We start from the raw sequence: 14,881 nt of genomic DNA, 5'->3' as shown, positions 1-14,881 counted from the left end.
ATTCCCAGTCCTTCTGCCAACACACTTCTGAAGACCAGCTTGTGTCAGGTGCTACCATAGTCTCAGAGATTTGGTGACACACGTGTTGCTCTCCATCCCTCCTCCCCACACCCTTTCCCCAGGCCTGAGACTCCGAAAGGCTGAGAGGAAATGGTGTACCCTGACATTGGAAGGCTAGCCAAGAGGTTTTCAGCCTCTCCATTTTCTGTCTCCAAGAGTCCCAGAGCTGCTCCCCAACTCCACAGCCCCCCATTTACGGGACCCCACCTCCAGAGGGGCTTGGTGCAGTTCAGGAAGTTTCTGTCTGTTCTTAGCTTGGCTCACACAAGGGCAAGATTTATCTGACACAGAAAGAAAGGTTTTTAACCCACACATGCTGAGCTCTCCAATATGGTTGGGAGGACCTGCCCCCACCATCACTTTGGGGTGCTAAAAACCTGGGGTGCAACCAGAGTCCAAGGGTCCCTCTTTTAGCTTCCTGCTCCATTCTGTGCATGAAACTAAGCAAGAACTTACATGATTCAGATCAGTAGATGTAAAGCCAGAACCACTCAAGCCAAGCCTCTAAGTAGCTAGCCCCTCCCCTCTGTGGGCAGCAAAGCCCGGGCTGTAACCTTGAGCCTCTGTGTGGGTTGTAGCCCTTACACACAACCAGCCCACTGTCACCTTGACAACCTATTTCATCCAGATCTCAGCTTTCGCTTTCATCTGAATAAAGTCCCAGTTACTTTTGTAATTGGTGTGAAACTTTATTTCACTTCCTTGAGTAAGAGGCCAAGAACCTAGAAAACCTGACCAGACTCCGCCTACCAGTGGTGACCTTTCTTCTCCCTCTGTTGCCCACTGACCTGGGTCCTGTCCCTGTGAGCTTTAAACTATGTGCTGGGGTAGGCTCCTGCTGTGGGTGTTCAGCTCCCCCAAGCTGCCCAGGGGTCCTTGCCTTACAGTAAAAGTAATGACATGAAATATTGCCCCCACCCCCTCACGGAACATATAACCTCAGTCCTGCATTAGGTCACTTGGGGTGTTGCTAGTCATTACAGAGGAGGAAACAGGATCTGAAAAGCCTAGGAGTCAGTGCTCTGATGGATAAAGCAGCCTGACCCCTCCCGCCCCTCCTCCTCCTGCCCCTTCTGCCCCTCACCCCTCCCTCCCTCTCCTACCTCTTCTATCCCGCCTACCCTCTTCCACCCTTCCCACCCCTTCCTATCCTTTCCCACACCTCCTGCCCCTCCCTCCACTCCGCTCTTCTTGTCTACAGAATCCCAGCTTGGGGGCAGGACAGTAGTGTGCTTAGCATTGATGAAATACTTGTTTTCAGGGAGAGAGAAGGCTGGAGATTTGCAGCAGTTAAGTGTGCTGTGCTTGTTGCTCTGTCAGAGGACCCAGGTTTTGTTTCTAACTCCAGCTCCAGAAGGATCTAATGCCCTCTTTTGGCTTCCGTGGGCACATGCACCTACCTGCGTGCATGCACACATACATGCACACACACACACACACACTATTAAAAATAAAACTAAATCTTTAATGTAAATATACTTGTTTTCCCAGCCTTTGTGGCTCCCAGGCCACACCTGGTTTTCACCAACCACACACAAGGAGAGTCAGTCAGAGCTGCGGTTTCTTGGGAGAAAAATAACAAACGTGGTCTCCACTATTCTCTGCTCTGAACACTGATGGGATGTCTGGAGCAGCTATTGTCATCTTGATCAGACTTTCTGCTGATTTTCTCTGTTAGTACCTGAGGCCCTAGACCCTGAGCACAGTGGCTAAGGATCAGAGGCCTCCTGAGCAGAGAATGGCAGGCTGTGAGATGTTGAAAACACTAGATGTTTTGAAACAGGAGGAAGTGCTTGCTGGGTAGGCTCAGGAGTGAGGCTTGCTCCATAACAGCCTCTCAGAGCATCCACCTGTTACTAGACCACACAGTGTGTGGCCTGGGAGGGGTCAGGGCTATGCTCAACCCTCTTGTTCATAACATCATGGCTGGGGAGTGAGACAAGCACCTGTTGGACCAGATCTCCCTCTCCGAAGTTCTCTGCCTTGACACCTGGCTGCTTCCTGCTCCTTCTTCCAAAGCAGGGACCTCTCACCCCAACACTCACTAGTCAAGCCTGGATGATTGTCATCCTAGGGTCCCCTAATTTGAGCCCCTGACTGCACTGCCCCTCCTGTGCTGGGCCTAGCCCCTTTCCCCTGGTCAGCAGGACGTCTTTCCCAGGATGCCTCCTGCCTTCCCTCTCTCAGGCCCCACTCCAAACGCACTGGGCAATCACAGACACAATGTGCCATCCCAAGTGTCATCCTAAGATCCATTGTTCCCTGGAGCCTGGACTCATCTGGCAGGCTGTCATGGAGTCTGGGGGCTGCACCATGTCCTCAGGAGCTCTCAGGCCATCCCATGTCAGCAGAGAGCAGGGAAGTGACCCCTCTGTGTAGATGTTCCCTGTGCTTTCAGTCCCATATGCCCTGCCAACACAGACACTCAGTACCTGATTCAGGTTCTCATCCAGAACTATGACATCATTCTTTTTATTTTTTTATTTTATTTTATTTTTTTTTTCCAAGACAAGGTTTCTTTTTTATAGGCCTGACTCTTTTGGAACTTGCTCTGTAGATCAGGGTGGCCTCAAACAGGTGGAGGTCTGCTTGCCTCTGCCTCCTGAGTGATTTATGCAAATGAACGAATGGATAAAAGAATATACTTAAAGGAGAGAACAACAGTGAGACAGGGATAGAGAGACAGGGAGAGAGAGAGAGAGAGAGAGAGAGAGAGAGAGAGAGAGAGAGAGACCAGTCATGCCCATAATCTGTTAACTTGCTGAAGCAGGTTTCCACTGCCCACCAAGGTGCAGCCATGCCTGTGATCCATCCTGTGTATGCCATGCCAGTTGAGTCCCCATATATCACTACTGTGAAACAGGAGAGCTGCCTGGATGAGCCCAACCATCCTGAATGGTGAGGGGGAGGAGCACATCTCTTCTGTAGGCACCTGAGTCTGGAGATACTTGCTGTCTGCCTCTTTGATCTGTCTCACCACCCCCACCTGCCTCTACACAGGCTTCAGAGGATGTCAGGGAAGGGCACAATGGGCCCCGTAGAGGGTGAGGCAGAGCTGGGAGATGTCAGGAGAAGACTCCCAGGAGGTAAAATGCCACTAGGCATAGAAGAACACTGGCTTCTATTCATGTCCTGTGTCCCCATTCATCCGTGCTAAGACTGGAAACACAGAGAAGGATGAGGCCCAGTCCTTTCTTACCAGCCCTTTCTCACCAGGGGCTTGGAGGTCAAGGAGAGACAGACACGTGAATACCATTGCCCTTGTGATTTGATCTGCACACCAGAATCTACTGTACAGAAAGGAAGAGCTCTGGTCTGAGGGTCAGTACGCTCTGGGATGGTACATATACCCTTAAGTCCATGTACCCTAGCCCTGTGGAAAGGCAGCCCTGAACCAGGGACAGAAGAAACAGAAACAAAAAACATCTGTGTGCAGAGAAACTGGGAGACAGCTATCACCCCAAATCCTGGTGGGTCAACTACAGAGCAGGGGAGAGTGGTGACGTGTAGGCCTCAGGGCATGCTGAGAAGAGGGAAGGATGGGGGGCAGGTTGCAGATCACAATGATACAAAGCAACCCACCTCCTGGAACTCCAGAGGACCTACTGGATCCAGACACTATAGGCTGATGGTGACAGTGGTGTTGTATGACACTGAGGAGCCTACTCGAAGAGCAGTTGACCCTCTGAGTCCTTTCCCTGTGCCGGGCAGCTACCCATAGCAGAACAAGTTTTTACCTTAGCAGACAAAGTTCATTAACCAGGAAGCTATGGCCTCAGGTGTGCCTGCCTCAAGCAAGCCAGGGTGAAGACCCACACTGGGTTTGGAAGATGTGGATTTGCAAACCCCCACAGGGACAAGCTAGCCAAGATACAGCGTTTAAGGGAAGAAAGATTTATTTTGGTTTGTGGTTTCAAAGGCTGTGGTTGGTGGTTGGTCAGCTCCTCCCTTTTGGGCCAGTAGCAAGGCTGGAACACTAGGTAGGAGGAACATGGCTGAGGAGAGCTTGCAGCAAACAGACACAGAGCAAGGAGCCAGGACCAAGATTTACCCTTCTGAACCACGATCAGAGTTACCCACTTCCTCCCATTAGGCCCTGTGTCCCACAATTCCACTTCACAACAGTCTGTCTGAAATTAGACTCTCAGGGGATTAAATCAGTGGTTAAGACAGAGGCTCCATTATCTAATTGTTTCTGGAAATGAGCACAGAGTCCCAGGCTGTTCTTTACTAATTTCCTAGGTGTCTCTCAATTCAATCAAGTTGATAAACAGGATTCACCTTTGCAATCCCAGCCGGTGTCAGTTTGACACCGAATGCATTTCCTTAGACCACACTGAATCGCCAAATAAAGACGGTTGCAAAAGACGATCATTCTACTCAACGCAGCTGCCCTGTGCACACCTCATACTGCTCAGAGGCTTTCTCCAAAAGTCTCAACAATTTCAATATCGACCAAAAGTTCAAACTGAAACTGGGAGTCAAGGCAAATTGACAAAATCAGAAGTACATAACACCATACAGTAAACACTCTCATTCTTTGGCATGGGGTGTAAAGAGAATCTCTTGTGCACTGTGTGGGAGCATCACCGGTCAACAAAAAAAACTATTGGCCTATTTGCTTAGACAGGAAATAGGAGGTGGGAGTTCCGTCAGGGAGAGAGGATTCTGGGATAGAGTCAGCTGTGGGAGGAGATTTGCCTGAACCCTGAAGAGACAGATTCATGCAACTGAGAAAAGGTAGCCAGCCATGTGGCAGGACTTAGAATGAACAGTCAATTGAGTTACGAGCTAGTCAGGGAACAAGCCCAAGCTTATGGCTTAGGAATTTATTCATGAAGTAATTCAGTCTCAGAGTCGTTATTTCGGGAACTTAGGTGCTGGTAGAAAATCTCATGGTTAAGCAGGAGAATAGAAAGGAAATGTGAGGCCCAAGACCCAACACGGTGAATGTCAAATCCTGTATATAGTATTTTGCATCTAGGGCACATGGTGACGTGATGTGAACTTCATGGCATATATTCCACAGCTCTGGCCTTGCCAGCTGCAATGCACACGGCCTCTTTCCTGGGATGGCTCTGCTCACTGCTCATGGTTTTCCTTGGCAGATCTTCCAAGCCTCTGGCATCTCCATCTCTGCATGGCCCCTACAGCATCTTCAGCTTTTTCCTCAGTTTCACTCAAGAGGGTACTCTTGGGGCTGGCCCAGCCACAACTCCCATCCCCAGCCTCCCAGGATTTCCTTTGAAATCTGGGTGGATGCCTCCATGATCTTACAACCCCTCCACTCTTGGTGGCTGCAAAATCAGTGTCATATGAATGACAAGGTCTGCCACCATCTCAAGCAATAGCTATGGACCATGGCTTCAAGTGCCTGGGCAGATGAGCATGGTGAAAGGAATCCTTGGAAAGTCTTTTATATGATTTCTTTAACAGCCCAGACACTGCCAATGGCTGAGGTCTGACCAATTCTTAAGATGGCCTTGAGGCACTTTTCCTACTGGTCAGATACAAGGTATTGGCTTTGTTGTTGTTGGTGGTGGTGGTGGTGTTGTTGTTGTTGTTGGTGGTTGTTTTTGTTTTGTGAAGCAAGTTCTCACTGCATGGCCACAGCTGGCCTGGAACTTGCTTCGTAGACCAAGTTGGCCTTGAACTCACAGAAATTACCTCCCTGCCTGTGCCTCCCAGGGTTGGGATTAAAGACATGTGCCATTACACCAATTATCCTTTTAATGCTGTGAATCTCTTTAGCAATCCATTTTTCTTAGAGCTACCTTTAACCACTCCTTTTCTGAGCAGTCTGCAAGGTTTTCAAATCCTTTCCCCAGTCCTCACTGTCAATATGGCTAAAAGCAGCTAGCAATAACCATGCCGTAACCTAAATGCTGAAATGCCTTAAAAATCTTCTCTGCCAGATTAATTTGTCAGTCACTTTTAAGCTTAGCCTCACAAAGTTCTTGGACATAAGGAATCATAACTGAGTGTGGTCTAGTTCCCAGGAACATTCATGTTCCCATAAGAAACTTCATGGACACTGAGTCTGTCCACATCTGTCTTAGTTAGGGTTTCTATTGCTATGATGAAACACCATGACCAAAAACAACTTGGGGAGGAAAGGGTTTATTCACTCACAGTTACATAGACCAGTTAGTCTTCAAAAACAATGAGAGAAGGAGCTCAAGCAGGGCAGGATCCAGAGTCAGGAGCTGATGCAGAGGCCATGGGGGCAAGCTGCTTACTAGCTTACTCAGCCTGATTTGTTATAGAACCCAGGACCCACAATGTGCTGGACCCTTTCCCAACAGCTGCTAAAATGCCCTACAGCCAGATCTTATGGAGGGATTTTCTGTCTTTTCAAATAACTCTAGCTGTGTCAAGTTGACATAAAACAAGCAAGCACAATTGACCTCTTGTTAACTTGACACACAAACACATCACCATTCAGCCATAACCTTTCCTTTATTGTACTTCCCCACGACCACACTATTAATATTGACATTACAATATAAACATTCCAAATTTTAGAAGTTCCAGAGTCTTTAAAAATTTAAACACTTAGAAGTTCAGTCTCTTTAAAACAGCCAGTCTCTCTTAAAATCTGAAGATTTTTAAAATTCAAAGTCTCTCAACTGTGGGCTCCTGTCAAATAAAAAATAAATGAAATGCTTTTTTACTTCAAGAGGGAAGAACCAGGGCACGATCATAATCTGAACAAAGAGAAAACAAACTCCAAAAGTGTGAAAAACCTAAAATGTCCAGTTACCTGGGATTCACTTGAGATCTTCTGGGTCACTTCTTCTGCTCTGCCTTCTGTAGCACACACAGTTTGTCTTCTAGGTTCCTCTGGCTGCACCCCAGTGCTCCTGCTGTTCTTGGTGATCATCCTATGGAACTGGTGTCTCAAAAAAAAATTGCTGGAGTTCTGCCTTAGGGCTTCTGTGGCTATGAAGAGCCATCATGACCATGGTAACTCTTGTAAAGGAAGACATTTAATTGAGGTTGCCTTACAGTTTCAGAGGTTTAGTCCATTATCTTGGCAAGAAGCAAAGTGCACACAGGCAGGCATGGTGTTGGAAAAGGAGCTAAGAGTTCTACATCTTGATCCAAAGGCAGCAGAAGACTTGTGTGCCACACTGGATGTAGCTTGAACATATGGAGACCTCAAAACCCACTCCCATAGTGACAGTTCCTCCAACAAGGCCACGCCTCCTAATTGTGCCACTCCCTGTGGCCCAAGCATCCAAACACATGAGTCTATGGGGGCCATTCCTACTGAAACCACCACAGGTCTGTTGCAACAACTGAACTGTAATTTAGCCAATAGTCTTTCCTGAGCTCTCTTTAGGGATGCCAACCATGCTATACAGTGCCAAACCTTAGCTGCTCTTCATGACCCCTTCATGTCTTCAAAACCAGTACCACCTGGGTGACTCTTACACTATCAAGTTCGGTTGTCAGCATAAGGTACAATCCGGCTCCTTCTGGAACACAGGTTCTGTGTGCTGACCCTCAGAAAACACTCCCCAGAAGATTTCACCACGATGATGCTGTCTCTTCTTAATCACAGCTGATTCTTCAGCCCCATCTGAGCAGAATTACAGCTTATTCACATAAATAGCCCAGTAGTCTGCTTCCCTCTGAACTTCATAAGCTGGGCATCTATTACCTGCATTGCTCTAAACAGGCTTATCTTCCAAGCTCCTACAGAATGGCTCACTGAGCTCTCAACACGCAATGGCCTTTCCAGCCCAAAGTTTTGACGTTCTTCCATTACTATTCAAAACAACACGGTCAGTTCTGTTATGGTAACACCCCACTCCAGGTACCAACTTGACTTAGCTAAGGTTTCTATTGCTCTGACAAAACACCATGAAGAAAACCATGTAGGGAGGGGAGGCTTTGTTATTCATGATTCCGTATAACGTTCTAGTTTTCTGAGGTTCAATCAGAATGCCCTAATTATCTCTGCTCACAACATTCCAGAGATTTATCAGCTTATGTTTCCAAGTTTTTTTTTTCAAATTCCTCCCACAAACAAGACATGAAGGGGTCATGAAGAGCAGCTGAGGTTTGGCACTGTTAGCATGGTTGGCATCCCTGAAGAAAGCCCAGGAGAGACTATTAATAGAATCACAGTCCAGTTGCAGCAACAAACCTGTGGTGGTTTCAATAGGAATGGCCCCTGTAGACTAGTGTGTTTGAATGCTTGGTCCATAGGGAGTTCTGAAGCCTTCTGGACCACATGGTCAAGAATTATCATAGACATTATCTCACTTCTTAGCACCAACCTTTCTGTGTGATTGTGTGATTTTTTTTGGGGGGGGGCGTGTTGTGGTAGCAATGAAATATCTGAAGTAAATAGCCTAGGGTCAGAACTGTGTATCCAGGTGGCCCTGGAGAGAAGGGCATGGTGGAGGAAAGCTGTTTGCCTCACGACAGCCAGAGACAAGAAGAAAGAAAGGGGAAGAGGCCGAATGTAATACATATGTGCTCTGGACTGGGAGTGGGCACAGTGCAGGAAGTCTAAGACCAAAGGAAGATGGCATCCATGAGCCAAGCCAAAATGACTCAGCTACAAATGCCACACCCACCCTAGCCTCACCCACCCTGGTCGTCCACCACAGTGAGGCATTAACTGTTTCCAGGCACACACACACCTTCCGGAGGCTACATGCCTCCTAATCGAGAGAACAAATCACAAGAGAGGAGGGCAGGAACTGAAAAACACACACAGGATCTGGGAAAAGCTGAAGCAACCCATTCTCTGATGAAGATACTGTTCCAGAGTGTCAGCCCCAGGGGATAGCCTGCACTGGGGAAAGCAGCTTGGTGGTCTCTAAGAAATCTCTCACTCTGGGGTTTTTTACTGTATGGCTCTTGAGGCACTGTAGGGTCATGTGGAAATGCTTAGTCCCAGAAAACGAATGGTTTTGTATTTTTTTTCTTTTTTTTTTTCTTTTTCAAGACAGGGTTTCTCTGTATAGCCTTGGCTGTCCTGGAACTCACTCTGTAGACCAGGCTGGCCTCGAACTCAGAAATCCTTCTGCCTCTGCCTCCCAAGTGCTGGGATTAAAGGCGTGTGCCACCACTGCCTGGCATGGTTTTGTATTTTAAGTAAGCAAGTGAAAGAATGAAGAATGGCAGGAGGGAGTAAGAAATCAAGATCTCTGCTGCAGAGGGGGCTGGAGAGATACCTCAGCTGGTAAGAGCTGGCTGCTCTTCCAGAGGACTGGGTTTTGGTTCTCAACACACACACACACACACACACACAAACACACACACACACACACACACACACACACACACACACACACAGACACACACACACAGAGACACACACAGACACACACACACGAGACACACACGAGAGAGAGAGAGAGAGAGAGAGAGAGAGAGAGAGAGAGAGAGAGAGAGAATAACAGCCATCTGGTCCCCTCTTCTGGCCTCCTTTGGCACCAGCCATGCATGTGGTACACAGACATATATTCAGGCAAAACCTCATACACATAAAGTAAATGTTTTACACTTTTAAATGAAGGTGAGCTAGACCTGAGGGCATGAGTGTGGGAGAGAGCTGACCCCTCCACTAATCTTCTGGAAGATAGCCTGGGTGCGGAGGTGATGCCCTCCCCTGAACTCTCCTCACCACCTCCTGCAGTCAGCAAAGCTAGCCTCAGGATGTGAGAGCAGGAGAGCTGGCCCAGCCCCTCTCACGCTGCAGCACTTGAGAGAGTGCTCCACTGGGTAGCACTGTGAAGCTGGCTCTGGAGGCATGGGTGCAGGTGAGCCGGGCAGAAGGCATTAGAGCAGAAGCATTAGGGCAGAAGGCATTAGAAGCTGACCTACCTCCTACTGGGTGGCCTAGCCAGAGCAGTGCTGGAGAGCTCCCCCCCCCCCACCCATGGTGTGGACAGGCCCAGATCCAGAGCTCTGAGTCGGCCCACCCTAAAACATACATTGTCTGTTAACTGTTGGTGCTAGTGAAAGGCCCGTCCTGCTGACCCAGAGCTGCAGGACCTCCATGACACACGGCAACAACAGGAAAACTGTGAGGAGTCAGGTGAAGAGCCAATATTGACGTTGTCATAGAAGCCAGAGACCTTGAACCAGACCAATGACTCATTGCAATGAACATTCACAAGTGAAGGTGCGTGGGTGGACAGAGGGATACACTGCGGGACACACTGTGACACACTGCAGCTTCCAGAATGGGCTTTTTAATGCTTTGATTTGTGTGTGTGTGTGTGTGTGTGTGTGTGTGCGCATTTTATTTGGGGAGGAGGTTGCAAGGGCAAAGGGTGGATATGAGGGGGTGGGCAGATGACCAGGACAGGGGTACATGATGTGAAACTCACAGAGAATCAATCAAAAGGGTTTTGTTGTTTTAAGTAAATTTTTAAAATGCCTGTTGTGTGGGATGGCCTACACTTAGGAGCTTAAAACTTGGAAGATTGAGGCAAAGTGCAATAAGTCAATCCAGGCTCCACAGTGAGAGTCTAGCTCAAAAACACCAAGTTTGTTCGTGGGGGGAGGGGTGGGGAGAAGGCAGAAGGGTGCTTCGGAAGGAAGATGCGTGTGCAAACATAACTAAAGGTCAGCGCTGCCTTTGAGACAAACTAGGAGAGGGCCATCGGAGGATGGCTGCGTCTTCTTCGTTTAAAGCCTTTTTAGCACAATAGGATTCAGAAACATGTTTTCAAATAATGCGTGAAGAACACAAGAGCAAATCAGAAATGAAAAATAATTGCATTACAAACAAGACATGGAGGCCCAGGGGAGGAAGCCTGCCTCAGAGCAGGTGATGTCTAAGCTTGCTGAAGGGGAAGGGAAGGGAAGGGAAGGGAAGGGAAGGGAAGGGAAGGGAAGGGAAGGGAAGGGAAGGGAAGGGAAGGGAAGGGAAGGGAAGGGAAGGGAAGGGGAGATGTGGGGAGGAAGCCTGGGCAAAGGGTTCAGGCTTTGGGAGGGTGCCCTAGAACAAGAGGAAGAGTGAAAGGGAATGGTATGTCAATGGGGGGGGGGACAGGAGGTCGACACTAAGCATTGTGACAGGTGGCCATGGGAGAGCCTCAAGCACTGAGGCTGTGACTCAGCATTTTAATAGAGTCCCTGTGCCTCCTGAGCGGGCTGATCTCACTGTGCTGTCTAAGGGTCTTTGGCCGGGCTAAGAATAAAATGGACACAGAGCAGATTAATGGGAGAAGAGTGACTCGTATCAGTGGGGACAGTACAGGAGAGTTCCTGGATCATTTTCCCGCTGGGGTTTGGGGGGATGCTCACGTTGGCTGGGTAGAGGGCGCAGCAGCTGGCCTGTGGGAAGAAGAGGGTTAAATAGAAAGTGTGCTTCACAGACCTGACCCTCCCCAGCCCTGCCTGGTAAGCAGGTGGGTTATGATCCTCCAGGCTCTGGGAGGCTCCTCGCATGGCCTTCAGCCTCTGCTTTCAAAGGGAGAAGGGAAGGTCATGGTGTCCTTCTTGATTTTCAAGTGTCTTTTGTTAAAAAGAGAAAATCAGTGTGACAAAGCAGAAGAGGGGGGGTTGCATTCTTAGAATCCTGTGAAGGCTGCTGAGGCCTCTGGAGAGTCAGCCAGGTGAGGGGGGGGGTATGCATCCTACAAGCCTCTTCTCTGTCTCCTGTCAATCGTGGCCCTGCAGCCAGGTGGTGGCCTCTGCTGAAGGAGAACACTGAAGTTCCAAGAGGGGGGTTTTACCGTCATGTGGCTGGGGACAGAACTAGAACAGAGTCCCTCTGTCCAATATCCAATGTCATGGTCCTCGGTTCCCTCACAAGCAGGAACTTAGAAGTAAGAAGTCACTGGGTCACAGGAATTGCTGCAGTGTGTGTTGGGCGGGGGTAGGGTGGCTCATTCTGTTATCTGTATAACCCTACGAAGTAGGAGCTGACAATGAGGCTCAGAGAGGGTCAGATACATATTTGAGGTCACACAGTCAGTACAAAGCAGACCTGAGACTCAGCTCCAGAAGGAGCCAGCAGGGGGTGACAAGGCCAAAGACATCCTTAATGGGGACATTAGTGAGAAAGCTCCAGAATTGGCCAGTAGGTCATCTCATGTTTTAGAAGACAGGCTTGGTTCAGTAGCTAGGTTCCTCCCTGGTCCCATGGTGTCGCTCCTGACTTCCATTTGGATCTGGGCTCCTGATTAAGCCCATGATTGCTGGCTGCGGGAGCCCTCTAGTGTGAGGGTGGAGACACCATCATGGTTTTGCCAAGGCCAGGATCACATGGGAAAGCCCAGCCAAGTAGCCTCTGCAAGACCCCAGCAGATCTGACAGCTCTGGGGGCCAGGTCCAGCATGAGGTCAGGGATTTGGGACTTTGAGCCACAGGCTTCTAGAACCTCAAATTTCCAGGGCAGGGCCATCCCTGTGGGGTCCCTCTGAATTCCCCAGTGTCCCTTGCTCCCAGAACTCTAGGCATGGACCTACATTTTCCCCTCTATGCTGTGGCTCACCAAAGAGAGGGCTCAACAGGAACCCGGGTCACTTTTGCGGGCAGAAGCCTCCTAGAGAAGGATTGGTTCCAATCTGCTGCATAGTACACCTTCCATTCTCTCTCTAACTTCCAGTGTACCCTCAGGAACCAGGTGTCCCTTCTTGTCCCTCTGCTACTTTCTACTTTCTATTCATCCATCCACCCACTCACCCATGAACTCCATGAGTCAGTTATCTGCCATCCATCCATCCATCCATCCATCCATCCATCCATCCATCTGTTTATCCATCCACCCATCCATCCATCCATTTATCCATCCATCTGTCCATCTATCATCCATCCATCCATCCATCCATCCATCCATCCATCCACCCATCAATCTGTCCACCCATTCACTCATCCATCCATCCATCCATTTATCCATCCACCCATCCATCCATCCACTATCCAGCCATCAATCTGTCCATCTGTCCATCATCCATCCATTCATTTATTCATCCACCCATCCATTTATCCATCCATCCATCCATCTGTTCATCCATCCACCCATCCATCCATCCATTTATCCATCCACCTATCCATCCATCTGTCCATCCATCATCTATCCATCCATCCATCTGTCCATCCATCCATTTGTCCACCCATTCACTCATCCATCCATCCATCCATTTATCCATCCATCTATCCATCCATTATCCAGCCATCAATCTGTCCATCTGTCCATCATCCATCCATTCATTTATTCATCTACCCATCCATTTATCCATCTATCCATCCATCTATCCATTCATCTGTCTGTTCATCTATGTGACTGTCTGTCCATCTACCTATCTGTCTGATCATCCATCCATCCATCCATCCATCCATCCATCCATCCATGTATTTACCCTTTTATGCACCCATTCATCCATGCATCCATCTTCCGTTCTTTTTCATTTGTAACAGGATGAATGCCTACTGTGTGCTAGGCTGGTATCAGCCCAGGGCCACCTTGGGGACCATGTCTAGAGCTTGACCTTGGGGAACTGACAGTCCAATAAAGAAAATATTCGTGCCCTTCTTCAGGTGAATCACTAGAAAGTAAATTACAGCTGTGAGGACAGACTTAGGGCATCAGAGGGTGAGACTCCCTATCCTGGGGTCAACCAGATGACCATTTGCCCCCCTACAAGGGGGTGGTGTAAAATCAATATTTCGGCTGCAGGTAAAGCCTGTATGAAGACTCTGAGGCTCCTTCCTGGCCTCCTGCTCCTGTCCTTGCCCTGGATGTGACTTGTGCAGCAGCAATAGAATCATGGAAACCTAAATCAAGGCACAGACCTCTGTTCCATTCTCAGTAGCTTCCTGCTTACCCAGATTGAGAAGACCAGATCCCAAGATGACCACAAGTCTCCCAAGGCTTAGTTGAGACTGCCCTACCTAGATCCTTGCTTGGTGAGAAGCCAGCTCCTCACCCAGCCTCATGATTCTCAGCCCCATCTCTGTACCCAACTCCTTTTCGTCCCAGCTAAGGTTGGATTCTGGCTTTAGTGATATGGTGTGGGTTGTCTGCCCAGGGTAAACCTTATTCCTTTTATCTCTAGAGCCTGGAACAAGGCTGGAGGCAGCCATATCTGGAGATGAATGGACAAGTGAATGAATGAATGAATGAATGACATTGATGAGCTCAGAGCCTGGGGAACCAAAGGGAAGCTGTGGGTAGGAGGCCAACAGGGGCAGTGGGCAGCAGGTGACTGGGGAAGAGTCGTGGAGGGCTGTGAGCAGAAAAATAGAGCACCAAGAAGCCCCACCTTGGACACTCAGGGCTGCTCAGAGCTCCTGTCTGCTTTAGACCAGTCGTGGCCACAGATGGCCACAGTTTACTACTTAGTCTGTGCAGCTTACCAGCCAAGAAAGAACGGCTTACATAGGTAGGCACCTGTGAGCAATCTGATGCCAGGGACCACCACCTTCACGCACCAATGAAGCAAAATATTCCCCTTCCCAGAGCACATCAGCAGATGTGTTATGAACAATCGTCTTCAAGGGCAGCTGTTATTATTCAAATTGTATCACTTAAGAGTGAGAATTTGTTTTCTCAGTGTATACCTTTGACTTCCAGCTCTCAAAATACCTACTTTCTATCCCATCTCTCTGTCCCTCTGTCCAGATCCAACGGACCTCAGCACCACAGTCCCTATCTGCCGTCTTCTGGACCCATCCCGCTGCTCCTGGACCCATCCCGCTGCTCCTGGAATCCTCTACAAAGGATATGTGGGCTCGCAGCCCACATCTTGGAGCCCACCCTGCCCTGTCCTCATTCCGCTGAGTAGCCCCCTTCCTCACAGGGAAGTACATCCTAGGGATCTGGGGCTGTCCTGCCTCTGGCACG

This window comes from Arvicanthis niloticus, chromosome 13, assembly GCF_011762505.2.
Source record: "Arvicanthis niloticus isolate mArvNil1 chromosome 13, mArvNil1.pat.X, whole genome shotgun sequence".
Taxonomy (NCBI): domain Eukaryota; kingdom Metazoa; phylum Chordata; class Mammalia; order Rodentia; family Muridae; genus Arvicanthis; species Arvicanthis niloticus.
The sequence above is the reverse complement of the archived record's forward strand: the minus strand, read 5'-3'. Positions refer to the sequence as shown.